The 21,913-nt window shown below is 39.6% G+C and overlaps 1 long non-coding RNA gene across 9 annotated transcripts in view; it reads right to left on the bottom strand.

Moving 5' to 3' along the window:
* Positions 1–21,913, bottom strand: part of LOC129636135 (uncharacterized) — a 329,885-nt gene that overhangs the window by 64,575 nt on the left and 243,397 nt on the right. Inside the window, exons 3-4 of one of the 9 annotated variants that reach the window (XR_008706674.1) lie at positions 16,293–16,530; positions 8,876–9,246 (exon numbers count right to left, since the gene is read on the bottom strand). The exons of 5 other annotated variants lie outside the window; for them this stretch is intronic. This is a non-coding gene — a long non-coding RNA (uncharacterized LOC129636135). Of the gene's footprint in view, positions 1–8,875; positions 9,247–16,292; positions 16,531–21,913 lie in introns of those variants that run through there. 3 more of the 9 variants (XR_008706676.1, XR_008706678.1, XR_008706671.1) reach the window with 3 other exon arrangements.

The following is a 21,913-nucleotide window of genomic DNA, read 5'->3' as shown; positions in this document are numbered from 1 at the left end:
ATACACATATATACAAATTTATATTGTTGCTATAAGAATATAAGTGGTGCTGGGAAAACTGGACAGCTACATGTAATTAATGAAGTCTCCTTTATGTACATTTGGGAAGGTCCTCTGGAGGAGGAAATGGCAACCCACTCCAGTATTTTTGTCTAGAGAATCCCATGGACAGAGGAACCTGGCGGGCTACAGTCCATGGGGTCGCAAAAAGTCAGACACGACTGAGCGACTAATACTATACTAATACTAATACATGTAAAAGAGTGAAATTAGAACACTCCCAACACTATGCACAAAAATAATCTCAAAATGGATTAAAGACCTAAATGTAAGGCTGGATACTATAAAACAACTAGAGGAAAATATAGGCAAAACACTCTTTGACATAAATCACATATCACCTATCTCTTAGAATAATGAAAACAAAACCAAAATGAACACATTTGACCTAATTAAACTTTCAAGCTTTTTTACAGCAAAGAAAACCATAAACAGATGAAAAGATAACCCTCAGAATAGGGGAAAATATCTGCAAATGTAACAACTGACAAAAGATTAATCTCCAACATATACAAACAGCTCATGCAGCTCAATATCAAAAAATCAAACAACCCAAAGATGAGCAAAAGATCTAAATGGACATTTATACAAAGAATACACAAAGATGACCAATAAAAACATGAAAAGATATTCAACATCACTAATCATTAGAGAAATGCAAATCAAAACTACAATAAGGTATCACCTCACACTGGTCAGAATGACCATTATCAAAAAATCTACAAAAAATAAATACTGGAGAGAGTGTGGAGAAAAGCGAGCCCTCTTGCACTGTTGTTGGGAATGTAAATTGCTACAGCCACTATGGAGAGCAGTATGGAGATTCCTTTAAAAACTAAAAACAGAACTACCATATGACTCAGAAATCCCAATCCTGATACATCTACCCAGAGAAAAGCATAATTAGAAAAGATAATATGCACCCCAATGTTCACTGCGGCATTATTTACAGTAGCCTGGACAGGGAAAAAACCTAAATATCCAGCACTGGAAGAATGATAAAAAAGATGTAGTATATATGTATATACATATACACACAATGGAATATTGTTGTTTAGTCATTAAGTAGTGTCCAACTCTTTTGTGACCCCATAGACTGTAGCCTGCCAGGCTCCTCTGTCCATAGGATTTCCTAGGTAAGAATACTGGAGTGGGTAGCCATTTCCTTCTCCAAGGGATCTTCCCAACCAAGGGATCAAATCTGTATTTCCAGCACTGCAGGCAGATTCTCTACTGCTAAGCCATCAGGAAGCCCAACTCAGCCATAAATAGGAATGTAACTGTGCCATTTGCAAGTGTGAATGGATCTAGAGACTGTCCAATAGAGTGAAGTTAGAAAGAGAAAAACAAATATCATATATTAAAGCATATATGTGTAATCTAGTAAAATGGTATGAAAGTGAAAGGAAAGTGAAAATGAAATCGCGTCTGACTCTTTGCAACCCCGTGGACTGTAGCCCACCAGGCTCCTCCGTTCATGGGATTCTCCAGGCAAGAATACTGGAGTGGGTTGCCATTTCCTTCTCCAGGGTATCTTCCCGACCCAGGGATCAAACCCAGGTCTCCTGCATTGCAGGCAGACACTTTAACCTCTGAGACACCAGGGAAGAGCAGTAAAATAGTATAGACTAACCTATCTGCAAAGCAGAACTGGGGATACAGACAGAGAACCAGGGATGGGGGAGTAGAACTTATAGGGAATCTGGGATTGACATATATATACTACTATTTATAAGATAGATAGCTAATGAGAAACTACTGTATAGCACAGGGGACTCTACTCAGTGTTCTGTGGTGACTTAAATGTGAAGGAAATCCAAAAAAGAGGGGATGCGTGTATACATATAGCTGATTCACTTTGCTGTACAGCAGAAACTAACGTTGTAAAGAAGCTACACTCCAATAAGAAAATAAAAAAGAATATTGGGAAAATTTGTAAAGGATTGATATTATGCTTTATTCGTTAATCAGTATCAGGACTAGTCCTTCAGGAATGAAATAAATCTTACAAGTCATATTAAATTTTTTAGAGAAGAAATTAATGTAGACCAATGAAATGAGATTCCAGAAAAAAACACAACAAATTTTTCCCACTTCATCTACAAGCAAATAAGTATTTGTACTGTTTCTCTTATGCTTATTGTATTCCATTTTAGTATGGTATCATATTGTAGCATCCAGATTATAATTACATATGATGATCATATATATAGAATCCAATTAATATATTTATATAGATTTAGATGAATATGTAACATATTTTACATATTATAACTGTATGCATGCATGTGGCCCCAAACTTCAAATAGGGGTTATTGCAAATGTCACATCTTACTTTCACAAAACAAAATGCAGATTGCTTTCAAGCAAAGTGAAGTTATTCAAATTCATGAAATGTAGTCTATGTTTTCAAGCATAGGATTATGTATGCTTGAGACTGTTCACATAAAAGATGATTTTCAAAAAACTTCACATCTTATTTCTTTTAGTGATTTTTATAAAACCATTTCTGAATGGTTTAATCCAAGTACCTTTTGCTCAGTAAAGCTTTCATATGTTTTAGAGCAACAGTTCAAATGACCTAGTAAGAAACAAGATGCTTATAAATAACTATGTTCATCATCCTTTTCTATGTCGGAGTGTTGAAAGCAGCTGATAACTAGAGGCACTTGCATAGCGGTTCTTCTGAAGGTGCTAAGGTTTGTGTACCTGAGTGTATATTAGTCTCAAAGCTACAGGAATTTTCTTTATATCATACTATGTTAAGAGACTCTTGTACTTTTCAGTGTTTGTCTTTAGCATGTTAAATCTGAGGCTACATCATTTCTCTAGGACATATCTATAACAACATATCTGTAACAACACTGATAAATATTTGTTATGCATCTGTGGATATTATGCTTCACCTATGTTACGTAATTTAATCTGCACAGCAAAACTATTATAGGGAGGCAGTCCTAAGATGGTGGAGGAATAGGATGGGGAGACCACTTTCTCCCCCACAAATTCACTGAAAGAACATTTGAGTGCAGAGTAAATTCCACAGAACAACTTCTGAATGCTGGCAGAGGACATCAGACACCCAGAACAGAAGCCCATTGCCTTCGAAAGGAGGTAGGACAAGATATAAAAGATAAAAAGAGAGACAAAAGAGGTAGGGATGGAGATCCATCCCGGGAAGGGAGTCTTAAAAAAGAGAGGAAATTTCCAAACACCAGGAAACGCTTTCTCCAGCGGGTCTGTGGCATGCCTTGGAATCTCAGAGGGCAAAATAACCGGGAGGAAAAATAAATAAATAATTAAAACCCACAGATTACGTGCCTAACAGCAACTCCCAGTGGTGCAACAGCCCAGACGCTCACATCCCCCACTAGCAAGCAGGGAAGGGACAGGGAGGAGCAGGCGGCATTGTTTATGATAAGGACCAGGCCTGAACCCTGAGGGCAATCTGAGGGAACTAGCTTGAGATAGCAACCCAGATTGTGGGATAGCTATCCTGTGAAAAAAAAGTCCTAACCACCTCCAGGCACACTCACAAAACAAAGGACTGAGCAGAGCTAGCCTGCTGTGGACCGGCCCATCTCCCACTTGGGACAGGCAGGCAAGGGCAGCCAGAGCCACAAGGGGGCAATCGCGGCCCCAGAGAGGCATCCTATACCAAACTGCAAGCAGACTTTGTTGCTAACCAAGACTTCCTGGGATTTTGGACGGTCAACATCCACCAGGAGGGTCGCAGCCAAAGATCAGCTTCCCAGAAGAGACACAAGGCACGCCCGTTATACACCCAGAAAACCGAGCCGCTGGGACTGGGGAGGGGATAAGTCACAGCCTTCAACTGGGGGCGACTACACGCACCAAGGAACTGGTCACCTGAGCTCCTCAGACCTGGAACGGGCGCAAACGCAGGCCCAACCAAGTCTGTGCCTTTGTGGAGTACCAGAGAACCTGAACCTGAGCGGCTTAGACCTGGGAAGTGCATGCAAACCACGGCCTGCATCAGATAGTTCCTGGCAGAGCAACCTAGAGTCTGAGCAGTGAAGACTGGGAAAGCACACATGCTGAGTGGGGGCAAACCCAGTGTGGCTGAATCGCTGTGAGCACACGCCAGTGATATTTGTTTGCAGTGTTCATCCCTCCCCAAAGCACGACTGAACAAGCGAGCCCCCCCCCCCAAAAAAAAAAAAAAACCAACAGAAGTGACCACCACTGTGCCCCTTGTGTCAGGGCAGAAATTAGATACTGAAGAGACCAGCAAACAGACGAAGCTAAAGTAAGCAGAGGGAACTGCTTTGGAAGTGACACGTGCAATAGATTAAAACCCTGTAGTTAGCACCGACTACATAGGAAGGGGCCTATAGACCATGAGAAGTATAAGCCGGACCAAGGAACTATCTGAAAATGAACTGACCCTACACTGTCCGCAACAGCTCCAGAGAAAGTCTTAGATATTTTTACTATTATCATTTTTTAAATTAAAAAAAATATTTTATTTTTTTGTTATTTTAAGTCCCTATAACTTTTTAATTTTCATTTTTATAACCTACTATTACCTTGCAAAAAAAAGGAACCTATTTTTAAAGCAAACTTCATATATATATATATATATATATATTATAATTTCTGTGCTTTTGTATGTTTTTTTGGTTTGTTTGTTTTTTTGTTTGGTTTGGTTTTTGCTTTTTTGTTTGTTTGTTTTTTAATATTGTATTTTTGAGAATCTAACCTCTACTCAAGATTTTTAATCTTTGCTTTTTGGTATTTGTTATCAACTTTGTACCTTTAAGGTACTTGGGGGTGAGATCACTCCCCCTTTTGCTCTCTCCCCCTTTTGACTCTCCTTTTTCTCCACCAGGCTGCCTCTATCTCGCCCCTCTCCCTTTTCTTCTCTACCCAACTTGGTGAATCTCTTTGTGTGTTCTGGGCTGTGGAGAACACTTAGGGAACTGATTACTGGCTGGATCTGTCTCTCTCCTTTTGATTCTCCCTTTTATCCTCCTGGCCACTTCTGTCTCCTTCCTCCCTCTTCTCTTCTCTGTGTAACTCTGTGAACATCTCTGAGGGATCCAGACTGTGGAGAGCACATAGGGAAGTGATTACTGGCTAGCTTACTCTCTCCCCTTTTGATTCCCTCTCTTCTCTTCCTGGTCACCTCTATCTCCTTCATCCCTCTTCTCTTCTCCATGTAACTCTGTGTACCTCTCCGGGTGTCCCTCACTATGGAGAAACTTTTCATCATTAACCTAGATGTTTTATCATCGGTGCTGTATAGATGGAGAAGTCTTGAGGCTACTGTAAGAATAAGACTGAAAACTAGAGGCAGGAGGCTTAAGTCCAAATCCTGAGAACACCAGAGAACTCCTGAATCCAGGGAACATTAATTGATAGGAGCTCATCAAATGCCTTCATATCTATACTGAAACCAAGCACCACCCAAGGGCCAACAAGCTCCAAATCAAGACATACCACGCAAATTCTCCAGCAACACAGGAACATAACCCTGAGCCTCAATACACAGGCTGACCAAAGTCACACCAAACCCACTGACATCTCAAAACTTATTACTGGACACTTCATTGCACTCCAGAGAGAAGAAATCCAGCTCCACTCACCAGAACACTGAGACAAGCTTCCCTATCCAGAAAACCTTGAAAAGCCACCCGTCCAACTTCCACAATAAAGAGGAAACACCAACTGCGAGAATACAGAAAGGCTACCCCAAACACAGCAATATAAGCAAGATTAAAAGGTGGTGACTACAGCCAGGAAATTAAAAGATGCTTGCTCCTTGAAAGAAAAGCTATGATAAACCTAGACAGCATATTAAAAAGCAGAGATATTACTTTGCCGACAAAGATCCATCTAGTGAAAGCTATCAGTTTTCCAGTAGTCATGTATGGATGTGAGAGTTGGACCACAAAGAAAGCTGAGTGCTGAAGAATTGACACTTTTGAACTGTGGTGTTGGAGAAGACTCTTGAAGTCCCTTGGACTGCAAGGAGATCAAACCAGTAAATCCTAAAGGAAATCAGTCCTGAATATTCATTGGAAAAATTGATGCTGAAGTTGAAGCTCCAATACTTTGGCCACCTGATGTGAAGAACTGACTCATCGGAAAAGACCCTGATGCTGGGAAAGATGGAGGGCAGGAGGAGAAGGGGCCGACAGAGGATGAAATAGTTGGATGGCATCACCAACTTGATGGAGATGAGTTTGAGCAAGCTCCAGGAGCTGGTGATGGACAGGGAAGCCTGCGTACTGCAGTCTATGGAGTCACTAAGAGCTGCACACAACTGAGCTACTGAACTGATTATACTATCTCCATTTAAACTGAATCTTTTGTAATCAGCAATGACTGGACTTTGTTATTTATCTAGTTTATTTCTTACATAATTAAAGCATTTAGTCTATTTACATTAAAAAAAACTATTTTAGAAGGTATCCTTAAATGATGAGTTAATTGGTTAATAGACAGTGTTCAATTGTTTGATATCACAGAAGAAAGTAGGACTATTGATCCAAGTCTGTCTGACCCTGGAATTTGACAGTGATGGATACACACTAACGGCAGAACAATATTTCTCCAGGTATGATACCTGGCTGTAGGCTGGGGTTTACAGGAGCTGGCTCCAGCTCGGTCGGGAGAGCAGACTGCCTTCCTGTGTTCTCAACAGCCTGCTCAGCCATGGCATGTGGAGGTCATGTGGCTAGCATGAAATCAGCCCTGGTGAGAATATGTCATCATAGAAATAAGTACATGTTTCAAATCAGGGCTTTTCTATTTCAGGGTTCCAGTTTATCTGCTTGCCACTGTCAAGGAGCATCCTGTTATCAGGCCAGAAAGTGGCCCAAAATTCATTTTGTTCTTTTTAATATATCCACAAACATTACCTATAATCATTGGCTCTTTATTAAATCTAAAACAAATTATTTTTAAGCTTGGTTTTGAATTCCTTAAAAAAATATTTTTCCTTTACTGTGATAAAAGTCACATAATATAAAACGTACCGTTTTAATCACATTTAGCCATACAGTTCAGTGACACTCGGTACCTTCACATTGTTGTACAACTCTAACCATAATCCATCGCCTGAATGTTTCACCCTCCTAAACCGAAACTGTCCCCGCTGAACACTAAGTGTCTATTCTCTTTCCCAAATCCCACCTTCCCCCACCCCCTGGTCCCCAGCACCTACCAGTATAGTTTCTGACTATGAATTTGCCTATTCTAAGTACCTCGTATAAGTGGAATCAAATTGTGTTTGTCTGTACCTAATGTATATTGGAATGCATTTTTAAGGTTAACTTAATATATGTCCTATAAACTGTACTTTCTTTTTTGGGGGTGGGGCGGATTGACATATATGCACTGCTGCTGCTGCTAAGTCGCTTCAGTCGTGTCCGACTCTGCGCGACCTCATAGACGTCAGTCCACCAGGCTCCCCCGTCCGTGGGATTCTCCAGGCAAGAACACTGGAGTGGGTTGCCATTTCCTTCTCCAATGAATGAAAGTGAAAAGTGAAAGTTAATTATAGAGGATCTGCTGTATAGCACAGGGAAAAAAAGAATAAATCAGTTTTTAAAGTTTACTTAGACCAGGTGTTCATAATTTTGAAGTGTTTAAAGATGTTTCCTGAGGATTCTAAATCAATCTTCTCCTATAAATGCTCGTTGTGACTCTTGCTGCTGACAACTGGATGGATAGATGAAGATATAAATTAGGAATTCCTGAATATTTCAGGGTTTGCTCTGATCTTGAGATGTTCATTAAAATGTTTCAATTTTTGCTTTTTCCATGATAGATTACCATGGGTTAAATGTAATTTATTGAAACTTTTGTGTCATTATGTCTTTTGCTGACTCTGCAGTGTGTAATAACCCACATCTGTAGCAGAGGTGCTCTGGGCTTATACTTTAACAATTGTTAGATTTTTAATGCATATGTGAATTGTAGTTCAAATATGAATCTTTCATATTCCTATTTCTAAGGTCATTGTAAACCAGATTTTCCCATCCCAAATAGACTGTGTAAAACATTATTAAACTGATTTTTTACTCTACTAACAGTGAGAAGGAGCTGTCTATGTTCTAGAAGGATTTTTTTTTTGCCTCCCCTGAGAGAATAAGATTTAAAATAGCTACATATGTGAGAGAGAGATGATCACTGCAACATCTAGTAGTTCAGAGTTTAAAAGATAATAATGGCAGAAAAAAGGAATATATCTGGGATTAGGAGAATTAAAAAAGAAATTCCCAAGGGAGTTGCTCAATTTAATCATTTTGAGTAAATATTAAGACAACTGCCTAGTTTTGATCTTTTTGCAAAAAAAATTGTATCTGCAAAGTTTATGAGTGATAAATATCTGTTTCCCTTACTTGGCTGAGGATCCAGAATTGAGGAGGTAGTTTATGGAGGATGCTGGTCTAAGCTAGAAAAAAACAAAGCAAAACAAAAAAAAACAAGTGAAGATATTCAGTGATGCTCATAACTGCTGCTAAGTCACTTTAGTCGTGTCTGACTCTGTGCGACCCCATAGACAGCAGCCCACCAGGCTTCCCCGTCCCTGGGATTCTCCAGGCAAGAACACTGGAGTGGGTTGCCATTTCCTTCTCCAATGCATGAAAGTGAAAAGTGAAAGTGAAGTCGCTCAGTCGTGTCTGACTCTTAGCGACCCCATGGACTGCAGCCTACCAGGCTCCTTCATCCATGAGATTTTCCAGGCAAAGTACTGGAATGGGGTGCCATTGCCTTCTCTGGATGCTCATAAACAAGGTACTAAATTGTGATAGATGTTTAACATAAATTTTTTAATGTTTTTTCTCTGAATACATGTTTTTATTACAGGTGAATATCTTGTTCATGGTGATAAGAAAATTTCATTATCAGAAAATGTTCTAACACTCGTATCAAGGCTGAATGATGGCTTTCCAAAGTTGCCCACGTCCAAATCCCCAGCATCTGTGGAGGTGTTAGGTTCCATGACAAAGAGGAATTAATGTGGCTCAAGAGCTGATCTTAACATAAGGAGACTATTCTCGATAATACTAACAAGCCCCATATAATCACAGTGGTCCTTGGATGTGGAAGAGGGTGGCAGTATCAGGATGATATGCTTGTGACAAAGTCTCACATCCCCGGTCTTTGTTGGCTTTGAAGATGGAGGGCCATGTGCAAAAGAATGTGGATGACCTGGAAAAGTCAAGGAAATGGGTTTTCCCTTAGAGCCCCTGGAAAAGAACGCAGTCCTGCTAACAATTTGATTTTTGCCCAGTGGGACCCATTGTAGACGTCTAACCTCCAGAATATAATTTACTCTGATTTTAAGTTACTACATGGGTGGTCATTTGCTCTAACAATGATAGGAAATTTCTGTGGGTAAGATGCAAGCATGAGCAAACACTCTGGAATCTTAGTCATTTTATGACTTAGTTTGAAGACATAGCTTCTTCAAAGGGGAAAAATAGCAGGGACTCACTTACTATCAGAATAGAGAGGTGGAATGGTAAGCAAGCTGAACTGATGCTAAGACACTTGGTACAAAGGGTTTCAGATTTTCCCCAAGATGCGTCAGTTCCAGAGTTAGGGGCAAACCTTTCTACATTAGCAGAATAATTATATGGTCCAACCTGCATGATATATGCTCTCAGATGCTTATTACAGAAATGGTCTGTGTTCAAAAATGCAGCCTTAAACTTCAAACTTGAATGCATGCTTGTCATTTTTCTAATATATTTTAACTCAATTGGGAAAGGTTTTGTTGTAGAGAGAAATTAATACAATATTGGTTATCAATATATGCTTGATTTCTTGAATTTAAGGACAGAAAGGCAGTGCTTAAGAAATGATTGATTCTTGACAGTAGATTTGCCTGTTGGTTTTGTCAAAATACTGATAAATGAAACAGCAAGTGCTATAAATTTTCTCTGAAATCCTGTGGTTCTGACTGATAAGATGAATTTATGATTAAAAAGCTGTGATAAATCCTGAATGACCAAGCAATTAAGGCTATTCTGAAAAGATACAAAACATTACAGGACTGGTTGAATTTCATCCATTCATTCTAATTATTTGTAAATTCAGTTTACACACTAAAAAACAAAAGTCAGTAATAAGTTACCTGGCACCCAGCCAGCAGCTTTGTGTAATAAGCAGAATGGCCCCCTAAGGATGCCTGTGTCCTTATCTCTGGACTCTGCAAATATATTACTTTGCATGACAAAAGCAATTTTGCATATTTAATGAAGGTCACTGACTTTATCTTTTAATTTTTTTATTTTTTTAAGGTCACTGACTTTAAATGGTGAGATTATTCTGTATTATCTGGGTTTCCACAAAGGTCTTTAGAAAGAGAATTTTCTAGTTGGAATCAGAGAGATGAGGCAAAAGGGGAAATCAGACAGACTTGAAGCATGAAGGTCTTATTCCCATTCTTGGACAGAGCCACATGGAAACCTCAAGGGACATGGGGACAGTTGCTAGAAGCAAAGTCTGGCCTCTGGTGGGCAGCAAACAAGAATCAGACTGAAGTTCTGCAACCTCAGTGATTGAATGAACTTGGGAGCAGATATTCCCAGACAGACTCCAATGACAAACTCAGTTCTGCCAACACCACCTTCACGCTTGTGAGACCCTAAGCAGAGAATCCACTCAAACTCACTAGGCTTCCGACTTACAGAAACTGCAAGGTGATGGATCTGTGTGATTTTCAACCCCTGTATTGGTGGAAAGTTCTTAAAATAGCACACGCAGAACAAATAACCTTGCTTCAGGAGGCAGGCACTGCATGGAGTCAGCTGGATTCTAGGAAGAACCTGGCTTGGAGAATGGATCAGATGCCCTGTCTGGGGGCCGGCTGGGAGGACCAGGGAGAGGAGAAGGTTATTAGTACATTTATTTTCCTCTCAACTGGAAGCACTGCCTTTGAATTCTTGGGGACATTAAATACACAGCTAAAAATAAAATCAACTCAAAACTGTGGGTTTGGTGCTGGAATAGTGCCCGGGATTTGGGATTCATCTATCATCCTACTATACCACCTGGCTGTTCCTGAACCTGGGCTGTGAAGTGTAACTCTGAAATTCACAATATTCTGTTGCCATGAAATGTGTTAGAGAAGATGCTGCAGAATTATTTTTTGAACACTGCTGGATTCTGACAATTTGCGTTCTGAGTCAGATCTCACCACTGAATTGCTCCCTAAACAGGACATCTCTTGAAATATTAAAAGAGTTGGGTTTTGTCTGAATAAATACTGGAAGAAACTTTGATGCAGTCTGATTATGTTTCCTGTCAGATACCTATAAAAGACTTCTTCATTTGAAAAATGTTATTGCTGTTTTTGTTTTTTAAAAAGTTCAAAAAATTGATGCTTTTGAACTGTGGTGCCAGAGAAGACTCTTGAGAGTCTCTTGGCCAGCAAGGAGATCAAACCAGTCAATCCTAAAGGAAATCCACCCTGAATATTCATTGGGAAGACTAATGCTGAAGCTCCAATTCTTTGGCCACCTGATGCAAAGAACCGACTCATTGGAAAAAACCTGATGCTGGGAAAGACTGAAGCAAAAGGAGAAGGGGGTGGCAGAAGATGAGATGGTTAGCATTACTGACTTGGTGGACATGAATCTGAGCAACCTCCAGGAGATAGTGAAGGACAAAGGAGCCTGGCATGCTGCAGTCCATAGGGTCACAAAGAGTTGGACGCAACTTAGGGACTGAACAACAACATGTTCTATCTAAAATGTACAGAAGTATCACTGGTTTGCTAAATTCTGTGCAAATATTCCTTCACTTGCATTTTGTTGCCTCAAATAGTTTCCTCTAAATCTCCCATATCTCTTCCCATATATTCCTCCCTGATTTTCTCTGTCTGCCATGTTTTAGTTAGTGATCATTTAAATGCAACAGGCACCTGTCCTTGTCGTTAAATGGCACCTTGTCCTCAGAATTTAAAGACCTCTGAGTAGCTATCAGAAAGGTTAACGGCAAATGAAATGACGCATTTCAGTGTTACTATGGACTTCATTAAAATTTAGTGTTCGTTATTGGTCTCTTCTAAAATCCTGAGCTCCACTGAATCATTTGATGCTGCCCTTGTAATTTTGTTAATAATTCAAAAACTTTGTTTCGAACGTCTTGTCTGCCTCTTTAAGCATCATGTTAATGGCCAGCCACCATCTGAATATCAAAGAAGAGCCCCTTAGAGAGAGGGAGGGTTTATCCCTCAAGATGAATCTGTCTTCTTTCAACCCTGCTTCCTGAATGGATTCAGATTCCTTTTGATCCAAGAAGTCCTCTGAGCATGTTTTCTCTAATGAAAGGATGTAAGGTACTTATATTGGTACAATGTTTGTGTCCTAATCTATAAATAATATATTTTATAGAAAATTTGAAATCTAGAAAGTTAAAAATGGAAAATTAAAGGCAATGCATTATCTCTTTGCCTAAAGAAAACTACCATCATGTCGGTACACTTGTCTCCAGCAATTATTCACCACTTAGATCATACCTGTATATGTTGGTTTTCTATCTCTTTTATGTGTTTCATGTGTGTTTCTTCTTCTTTCTCTTTCATGTGTGTTTTCTCTTGTTAATTCATCTTACAAATGAAAATGTGACTTGACTGTCATATGGATTGACACAATTTATTTAACCATTTCTCCATTACTCAATTCACAGTTATCAAAGTTGTGGTATTGTAAATAAGAACATTGAAATACATGATTTTTGCACATAAATTCTTCTCCAACCCTTGGTAGACCCATAGTCTATAAAATCTTTGAAAGTGCATGATGCAGCCAAGGTCCTCTCAACTCTAGGAGCTAGTGCCACATAACTACATCTCCAACATATAATGTTATCCTTCAATCCTGCCGATTTGATAGATAAATCATAGGCATTATTTTAATTTGCATTGTTTTGATTTCTAGTAAAACTATATTTTCAATGTATGATTCATTATTTTTAAAAGAGTTGGTGATAATCTCTCTCATGTTTACCTGACAGATTTAAGTGATTTAGTTAATCTTTCCTACTTAAGTCTTCATACTATCATATGCCTCTCCAGCAAAGTCATTTTTTGCACTAATATGTATTATTCATTGCTTAATGTCTTTCCCACTAAACTGTACTGTTATATACTTTAAAGCATGAACTATGATAGGTTTGTTCATCCCACGTATGTCTGAGTTTTATGGGTTCTCTTTAAGAAAATAAATAGAACTTGTACAGACAGCGATTACTGTGGATAGTTGGAATCATTAGTGACATCCTGGTAAAGAATAAACCAGAACATAGAGAAAACATTGTGAGAACTGCTGCAGTTAAACATTTGCAAAGACATCTCACCCAGCGATGATACCTATACTTTTCCAAGAGTCTCGGATAAGGTTCATGCAGATGAGGGGACACTGAATTTTATGCCTTAGCACTTTCACAATAAATCCATGTCAACAGTCACAATCACAGGCCCGTTGCAAAGCTCAGTGCCTGGCACATTTTCAAATCTGGGAAACTTGGAGAGTACCTACTTGATTAGCATGTTCGGGGATGTTCTTGCTGAAGTGGCGACACTGAGTTCCAGAACCAAAGGACAAAAGGCAAAGACAGGAGAAGCTCAATCTCATAGGAAGAAATAACGCTAGGGAAAGGGTCAAAGCAAGGATGAGCTTGGTGACTTGGAAGGGGTTAATGAGATGAGGAAATAATGAAGTAGAAGAGGAAAACCAACAAGACCAGGCACGTTCTTACAGGAAATTTAGGGATCATGGATCTTCCAAGTAAGCCATTGGGTGATGCTAAGCCAGGAGTGAAAGAGCATGACATGCAGTTTATAAATTTGAGTCCCGTTGTTTCCTTCAGAGGGAGATAGGTAAGAATGTGGACAAAACCCATAGGTTAGTTCAGTTGGAAATGATGACCTCTGGGGGTAAGCTGCCGAGATTTATATGATTGTTTATTTAACACTAACCTATGCCATGTGCAAGGACAGTTTTGTGCTCCCACCCAACCTGTGCTTGGAACACAATGGAGCATGTCATTCATGTATTTGTGAAGTACTGATACATGCAATTGAGTGAACCTCCAAAACTATTATGCTAACTGAAAGAATTTTGTCTCAAAAGGTGATATATTGTCTGATTCTGATAATAGGAATATTCACAGCATGCAGATCTATAGAGAAACTGAAGATTAGTTGTTGTCTAGAGATGAAGGTGAAAATGGAGAATGACTGCAGGAGACAGGGATATTTTGAGGGTGGGGCAGAGCTGGTGATGGAAAGGTTGTAAAATTAGATTGTGATGATGATTTCACAACTCTGTATATTTACTAAAATTCACTGAACTGTACCTTTACATCAAGTGAATTTAATGGCATATAAATTATACCATAGTAAAGCTGTGCAAAGAAAAAGAAGTTAATTACATGAGCTCAGGACTGAATGTCAAAGGTAGAGTTTTCAGCATGAAATGATCTGTCAGGATTCAGTCAGGAAAATGGGAACTAATTTGGAAAGTCAAACAGAGGGACTATCGTAAGCTACAAAGGTAAGAGATCTTGGAGAAAAGGTCCCTACCCCTGGTATGGGAGGGTGTCTAATGGGGTGGATTCTGAAGGATTAAAGTTATCTGAGGTTTAGATTTGGATTGAGCTGCTGGGGTGGTGTGAGGAACAGCCAAAGGCCTTTTTCTCATCTTCTAGTATTTTCTCTCTGGATACCACCTAATAGAGGAGTCTGAGAATCCTAAATTTTGTAAAGTTCTAGTCCCATCCTGCAATTTTGCAGCTGAGAGACAACAGGTAATTATTCTTCAAATATGTTATTAAAGGTCAAGATACTCAAAAACTCAAAATTTCAACATCAGGTAGAAAGGCAGGCCTAGAGAAGTAAATTTTTAGGAGAAAAAAAATAAGCCTCCTATACATAGTTTCATTCAACTCAAGAAGGGTGTGAATGAAAGTTGAGTCCTGTGGCACCGAGAACCAAGTTAGATAAGAGGAACAGAAAAACAAGATTTGACCACCTGCAAAGTATCATTAAAGGCAATCTTAGTAAAATACTAGGAAATCAATAAATACTGGAGTGGATTAAAGAACAATTGTAGTGAGAGAGGTGAACTTTAGAATTGTTTGGATAGCAAGGGACATCATTAGGCTTTGATGAGGAAAGAGCTTTTTGTATAGTTACAAGTATATATGAACTCATGCAGTTTCTAATTTTGTATTGACGTAATGTTGTTTGGTCACTCAGTCACATCTGACTCTGCAACCCCATGGTTTGTAGCCCACCAGACTCCTCTGTCCATTGGATTTTTCAGGCAAGAAAACTGGAGTGGGAAGCCATTTCCTTCTCCAGGGAGTCTTCCCAGCCTGGGGATCAAACCCACATGTCCTGCTTTGGCAGGCAGATTCTTTACTGCTGAGCCGCCATGGGAAGCATTGACCTAAAAATAATGGCTAATGTTTGTTGAGGTCTTCCTATCTGCCAGATATCATACCATTTTCCCTTGAATCTCACAAGGACCCCATGGGTGAGATACAGCCATCCCCATTTCACAGATGACATAACTAAGGCACAGAGAATGTGAGGGACGATTAGCCTTTGAGATTAAAGATGTTGTTTCTCTGCAGAAACAGAATGGAAAACAAATTGGATCCAGGGCGGGTATGGAGCAAAGGGAAATTTAAATATCCATTTATGGAACTGCTATTTCTTTGAGACTGTTTTAACCCTGGTTTCCTCACGGCACCCTCACACGAGACTTGAACATTCCAATTTTGGCAACTCTGCTGAGAAAATTCCTGATCTCACCAGCTGAATTAGAGTTATTTCTCAGACTTAGTCTCAATTCATTTCCCCCACAAAACCATGGACAGCCATACTCACAGGGACCCCTGACCCACACCCACTGTCTCCACTGTCTCACTATTATTACCAGTATGCCATCCTGAATTCTTTTTTTCCCCTGAAGATACTAGATCATTATTCCTCCAAACAATAAGAACTTTTCATTGGAATGAGTAGAAATTAAAGGTAAACCTAATGTAAAAAATATCATATTTGTTTGTTAGAATGACCTGTATCTATTGAAATTTATTTTATAGATACAATGACTATATTTTCAGGATAAAATTGGCATATGCCATTAACAAATAGCAGTACAAGGATAATGGGCATGGTTGAGATTGTATGGTTTTCTTAATATTTATAGCTGCATCTACAACTAAAGTGGGCTTACCTGGTGGCTCAGCATTAAAGAATCTGCTTGTAAGTCAGGAGCTGCAGGACATGTGGGTTCGATCCCTGGGGTGGGAAGATCCCCTGGAAGAGTTCATGGTAACCCCCTCCAGTATTCTTGCCTGAAGAATCCCATGGACAGAGGAGCATGGTGGGCTACAGTCCATAGAGTCACACAGAGTTGGACACAATTTTAGTGACTTAGCAGGTGCAATTAAAGTAGAACAAAAGTTTTTCTTCTAGAATATGAATATAAATGTTATATAATTATTTTAATCTTTGTATATACCAAAGTACAATTCTCATATCCAAAATGTACTAGTGAAATATTTTTCTGCCTACTGCCTTATTAATTCTAAATATTTTAATTTTATTTATTTATTCCTTGCTTCTTTTACAAATACATTTGAACTCACTTTTTAACAAGAAGCTAAAAATAAAAAATCAGGACAAAAAGAAACATGAAAAATGCAAATAAACCCCCTAAAAGTATTATTTACTTTCAGTGACTGAGTTTCACATTTGATTCTGAGCCTCTTTGGATTCTAGGCAGTAAGGAAAACATGATGTATATTAGAGACTGACATTCCTAATATATTAAATTTGGACAAAGAAGACAATCAAATGAACTTTTATTCTTTTTCTAAATATGAAAATCCATCTCTTTGGTAAGACACTGTTTTCACTTAACCTAGACCAACATAATTTACTGCAAGTATTGCATGGGAAGTATTTATTGATTGTATGAATGATCTTATTCTGTACTAATGGGCCTGATCATGATGATGATGCAGAGACAATACAATAAATAGGCTTGTAATTTTCCCCCTAAAAAATTCATACCATATTGTGTATTGATTGAGTCATTTCAACTTCTTTCTTTAAAATGGAGATTTCTAGAATATTGTGGAAGATGCTGCAGAGTGTTTTGGGGGAAAAAAAAATAAGGTTCTGAATATTTCATTTGAAAAGTGTCTGCTGAAGTTCCTGCTCCAGTGGGATCACTCCTCTCTTTCTCTGGGGAAAAGGGCAGATGGCAGTTGCTAAGTAAAAACAAACAAACAAACAAACAAAAAACAAGCCAAGCGATCACCTGCAGCTATTCAGCACATGAACTTTGAGGCACATTTAATAAGTCAGGTGATTAAAAAGCATGATGCTTTCATCAACCAAGAGATCATGTGCTCTTGAAGAAGTCAGAAAAGAGAGAATGCCATCAGATGAGGACCATATCAGTGAGGCTACAGAGCATTCAGAGCACTGGGTCCAAGCCCCGGAACAGCCTGAGACTCTGGTGTGTATGTCACAATGTCCCGTTAGCAGAACTCTGTGATGATAATTCTTCTCTCCTCTACCTCCATGGACAGAAAACTCATCCTTTACGACACAGAACTCACATGGAAATAACATGAACAAAAGACCTGACTGATCAAGAATATGATCCTTTGAAGACTATTTTTTCAAACGACACCAAGGGCAGAGTAATTCATCCATAAAGTAGAGGGTCTCTGTTGCCCACAGAGCCTCCTGGGTTCATCATTTCCACCATCAGTTCCTTCCTGAGGCACCTAAGCTAGGTATGGCATTTCTCAGTGAGTTTATTCCTCTACCTTTTAAAACAGACCTCGGACTAGAAACCCATCTCATACAGCTTTTAAAAAAATATTTCACTTTAATTTTTTGTATTGGAGTATAGTTGATTTACAATGTTGTGTTAGTTTTAGATGTACAGCAAAATAAATCGGTTATACATATATATCCATTAAGTCATGCCCAATTCTTTGTGACCTGTAGCCTTGCCAGGCTCCTCTGCTCTCCACCAACTCTTGAAGTTTGCTCAGATTCATGTCCATTGAGTCAGCAATGCTATCTAACCAACTCATCCTCTGCCACCCTTTTCTCCTTCTGCCTTCAATCTTTATATATAGTAATATGTATAGGTTAGTCCCCTTAGGGCTTTTGGAGGTTTAAATGAGTGATGGATATGAACACTTAGAATGCCGCCTGGCAAAGTAAGCTTTCAGTTAATGACAGTAACATCATACTATGGATAGGATTCCTAAATGCAGAAAGCTGTCCCTGACTAGTGGAAATATGTACATATTCAAGGGATAAGAATGTACACCTAATAGGATTTCTGCCATATCAAGTCTTAGGGAGACAGGAAAGCTTTAATTTTGTAAGGTTCTGTCTTGCTTAGGTTTGATTAATCAGTTGATGTCATAGCCTGGCCTTTTACGAGTGATAACATATAACCTACTTTCCTGCTGCTTCTTAAAAACATCTAAGAATAATAGAACTTATTTGTGGTCTAAGATGTTGGTGAGCATTTGTAGTAGAGGCGTAGGGAACTAAAAAACCCAGACAGTTGTTAGAAAGATATATAGGGCTCAGCTGCATTTAATTTTCTAAATCATCAAGTGCCTTCCTGCTATAGATTAGTTTGTTTGCTCTTGTAATTTTCACTTATTAGTGTGAAGAGGGTGTCATTAGAGGAAAGGATGATTTATGATGATAATAGGCAAAGTAATTAATATGCATACATAATATAAAGTAAGTATTTGAAGCATTCTGACTGTTTCAATCAACCATAAGGAAGGAAAGCATCATCAGCCTTGTCCGTGACTTTGATTATAACCAAATAATAAACCTAGTCAGCGTACTAAAAAGCAGAGACATCACTTTGCCAACAAAGGTCCATCTAGTCAAAGTTATGGTTTTTCCAGTGGTCATGTATAGATGTGAGAGTTGGACTATAAAGAAGGCTGAGTGTCAAATAATTGATGCTTTTGAGCTGGAGTGTTGGAGAAGACTCCTGAGAGTCCCTTGGATTGCAAGGAGATCCAACTTGTCCATCCTAAAGGAAATCAGTCCTGAATATTCATTGGAAGGACTGATGCTGAACCTGGAGCTCCAGTACTTTGGCACCTGATGCAAAGAGCCAACCCATTGGAAAAGATCCTGATGCTGGGAAAGACTGAAGGCAGGAGGAGAAGGGGACAACAGAGGATGAGGTGCTTGGATGTCATCACTGACTCAATGGACATGAGTTTGAGCAAACTTCGGAAGATAGTGAAGGACAGGGAAACCTGGCATGCTGCAGTTCATGGGGTCTCAAAGAGTTGGACATGACAGTGACTGAACAACAATGAATACACTGGAACAAAAATATCCAAGTATTCATTTTAAAATTTGGGCAAACATTAATCTGAATGTTGGTAAATTAAGAGGATAATATTTCTAATTTCTAATGTGTCATTTCTTATTATAAATATGACAAATGAAAGAAGGTTGCTACACTACTGAATTCTTTCAAAAATTTTTATGAGAGAAGAGAGAATGCAAAAGCCTTTGTGAATGGAAATGTTTAGCTCATCATATAAAATATTCTGTGTTGGGTTGTTGATGACAGCTATAGCTTTGAAAGGGGAGAAGTAGTTTTCTTTTATTCAGCAGCTCTTCAACTTTTTGATGCCAGATTTAAACAAATTTCAAACTACCTCATGAGAGATTAGGTGGCATTATAGGGAAGAACTTTCCTGAGAATTCAGGATTGTTCTTATTTTAACACGGTTGAATGTGGCCCTTCCCTTTGTTGTTTCACTTGATTTTCTTCAAGCGCCCAGATGGGGTCTCTGTCTGCTGGGTGCTGTGATCTGCTCCCCAAGCCCTTGAGAAATAAAGATTTATAGCCCCATCTTCTGAGAGGGCTGCTGGGAGCTGGGCGATCTTGCTGTCACTCACTTTGGGTCACAGCAGTGACCTCACTCACACCAATTCTTCCTCCAAGGGCAGACCATATCCAGTGACTGGTCACTACTGGGGGGTGAAGATCAGAGCCCCTCAGTACCAGCTGGGAGAAGTCTGAGGTGTCCAGTTACAAAGCTCCCCATGGGGCAGCTGAGCCCTTCCTGTGACAGCATCTCAGCTGCCCTTCTCTGCCATCCAAGCCTGCTTCCGCCCTGTCCCTGGGACATATGGTGAGGCCCCAAGAGGAGGTCTTGGCCAATTTCCTGAATGCTGATCTCCACTCAGAGCCCGCTCTCAGGAAGCCCTGCCTGCAATATTTCGGTCCCTGTGCTGAGCACACACATAATCCTTTAGTGATATCTGCTTTGTATTTTTTTTTCATATAGCATTTTTCTGAACAAAGAGAGAAAAGTGAGCAAATCGTAATGGTGCAGATCAGCAACTTTTCCCCAGGCTTACACTCCACTCCATGCAGGACCCAGAAGAGGAAACAGAATCCTCAGTTCTCAGCACTGTCGTTATTCTGGCTTCTAACACTATTTTGCCTATATTTCCACTTAATATAAATAGAATCATGCAGTTTGTGTACCATGTGAGTTTTGGCTTCTTTCACTCTATGCTGTTTGTGAGATCCATCCATGTTGTTGCATGGACTTTATTTCTTCATTGCAGTATAGCATTGATTGTACAAATAGGCCATATTATTCATGTATTTATAGACATTCATCGGAGAAGGCAATGGCAACCCACTCCAGTGCTCTTGCCTGGAAAATCCCATGGATGGACGAGCCTGGTAGGCTGCAGTCCATGAGGTCGCTAAGAGTCGGACACAACTGAGCGACTTCACTTTCACTTTTCACTTTCATGCATTGGAGAAGGAAATGGCAACCCACTCCAGTGTTCTTGCCTGGAGAATCCCAGGGGCGGGGGAGCCTGGTGGGCTGTCGTCTATGGGGTCTCACAGAGTCGGATACGACTGAAGTGACTTAGCAGCAGCAACAGCAGCAGACATTCATCTTTCCCCCCAGTTTGGCTGCTCTGAATAATACTGCTAAGAATGCAATGGTAAGTGTTTTTTGATGAACACATGTATGCACTTCTTAAGATATCCTGTGTTTTAAGAGAACTGTCAGTGCATAAGGAGCCTATATATTTTTCAGAATTAGAAGTGGTGCCAGTCTTCCAACATGGTCAGGACAATTCCTATTTCCACTAGGGGTGTATGAGAGGACTGCTCCCACATACTTCCTCCCAATTGGTATACTGTACATCCAGCCTTTCAGGGGGCTGTATGGTATTACAGCAGTATGATTTTAATCCATATTTCACTGAGAATCATGAAACTGAATATATTTTACTATACTAAGTAGCTTTTAAGTATTTTCTTCGGTGAAATTCATATTCAAATGTTATTTTTAAATTATTTTGTCTCTTTTCTGATAGATTTTTAGGAGCTATTATGGTTTTTCCTGTGGTCATGTATGGATGTGAGAGTTGGACTGTGAAGAAGGCTGAGCGCCGAAGAATTGATGCTTTTGAACTGTGGTGTTGGAGAAGACTCTTGAGAGTCCCTTGGACTGCAAGGAGATCCAACCAGTCCACTCTGAAGGAGATCAGCCCTGGGATTTCTTTGGAAGGAATGATGCTAAAGCTGAAACTCCAGTACTTTGGCCACCTCATGCGAAGAGCTGACTCATTGGAAAAGACTCTGATGCTGAGAGGGATTGGGGGCAAGAGGAGAAGGGGACGACAGGATGAGATGGCTGGATGGCATCACTGACTCGATGGACGTGAGTCTCAGTGAACTCCGGGAGTTGGTGATGGACAGGGAGGTCTGGCGTGCTGCGATTCATGGGATCGCAAAGAGTCGGA

Source organism: Bubalus kerabau, chromosome 21, assembly GCF_029407905.1.
Source record: "Bubalus kerabau isolate K-KA32 ecotype Philippines breed swamp buffalo chromosome 21, PCC_UOA_SB_1v2, whole genome shotgun sequence".
Lineage (NCBI taxonomy): Eukaryota > Metazoa > Chordata > Mammalia > Artiodactyla > Bovidae > Bubalus > Bubalus kerabau.
Note: the sequence above shows the minus strand (reverse complement) of the source record. Positions and strands in the feature narration are given on the sequence as shown.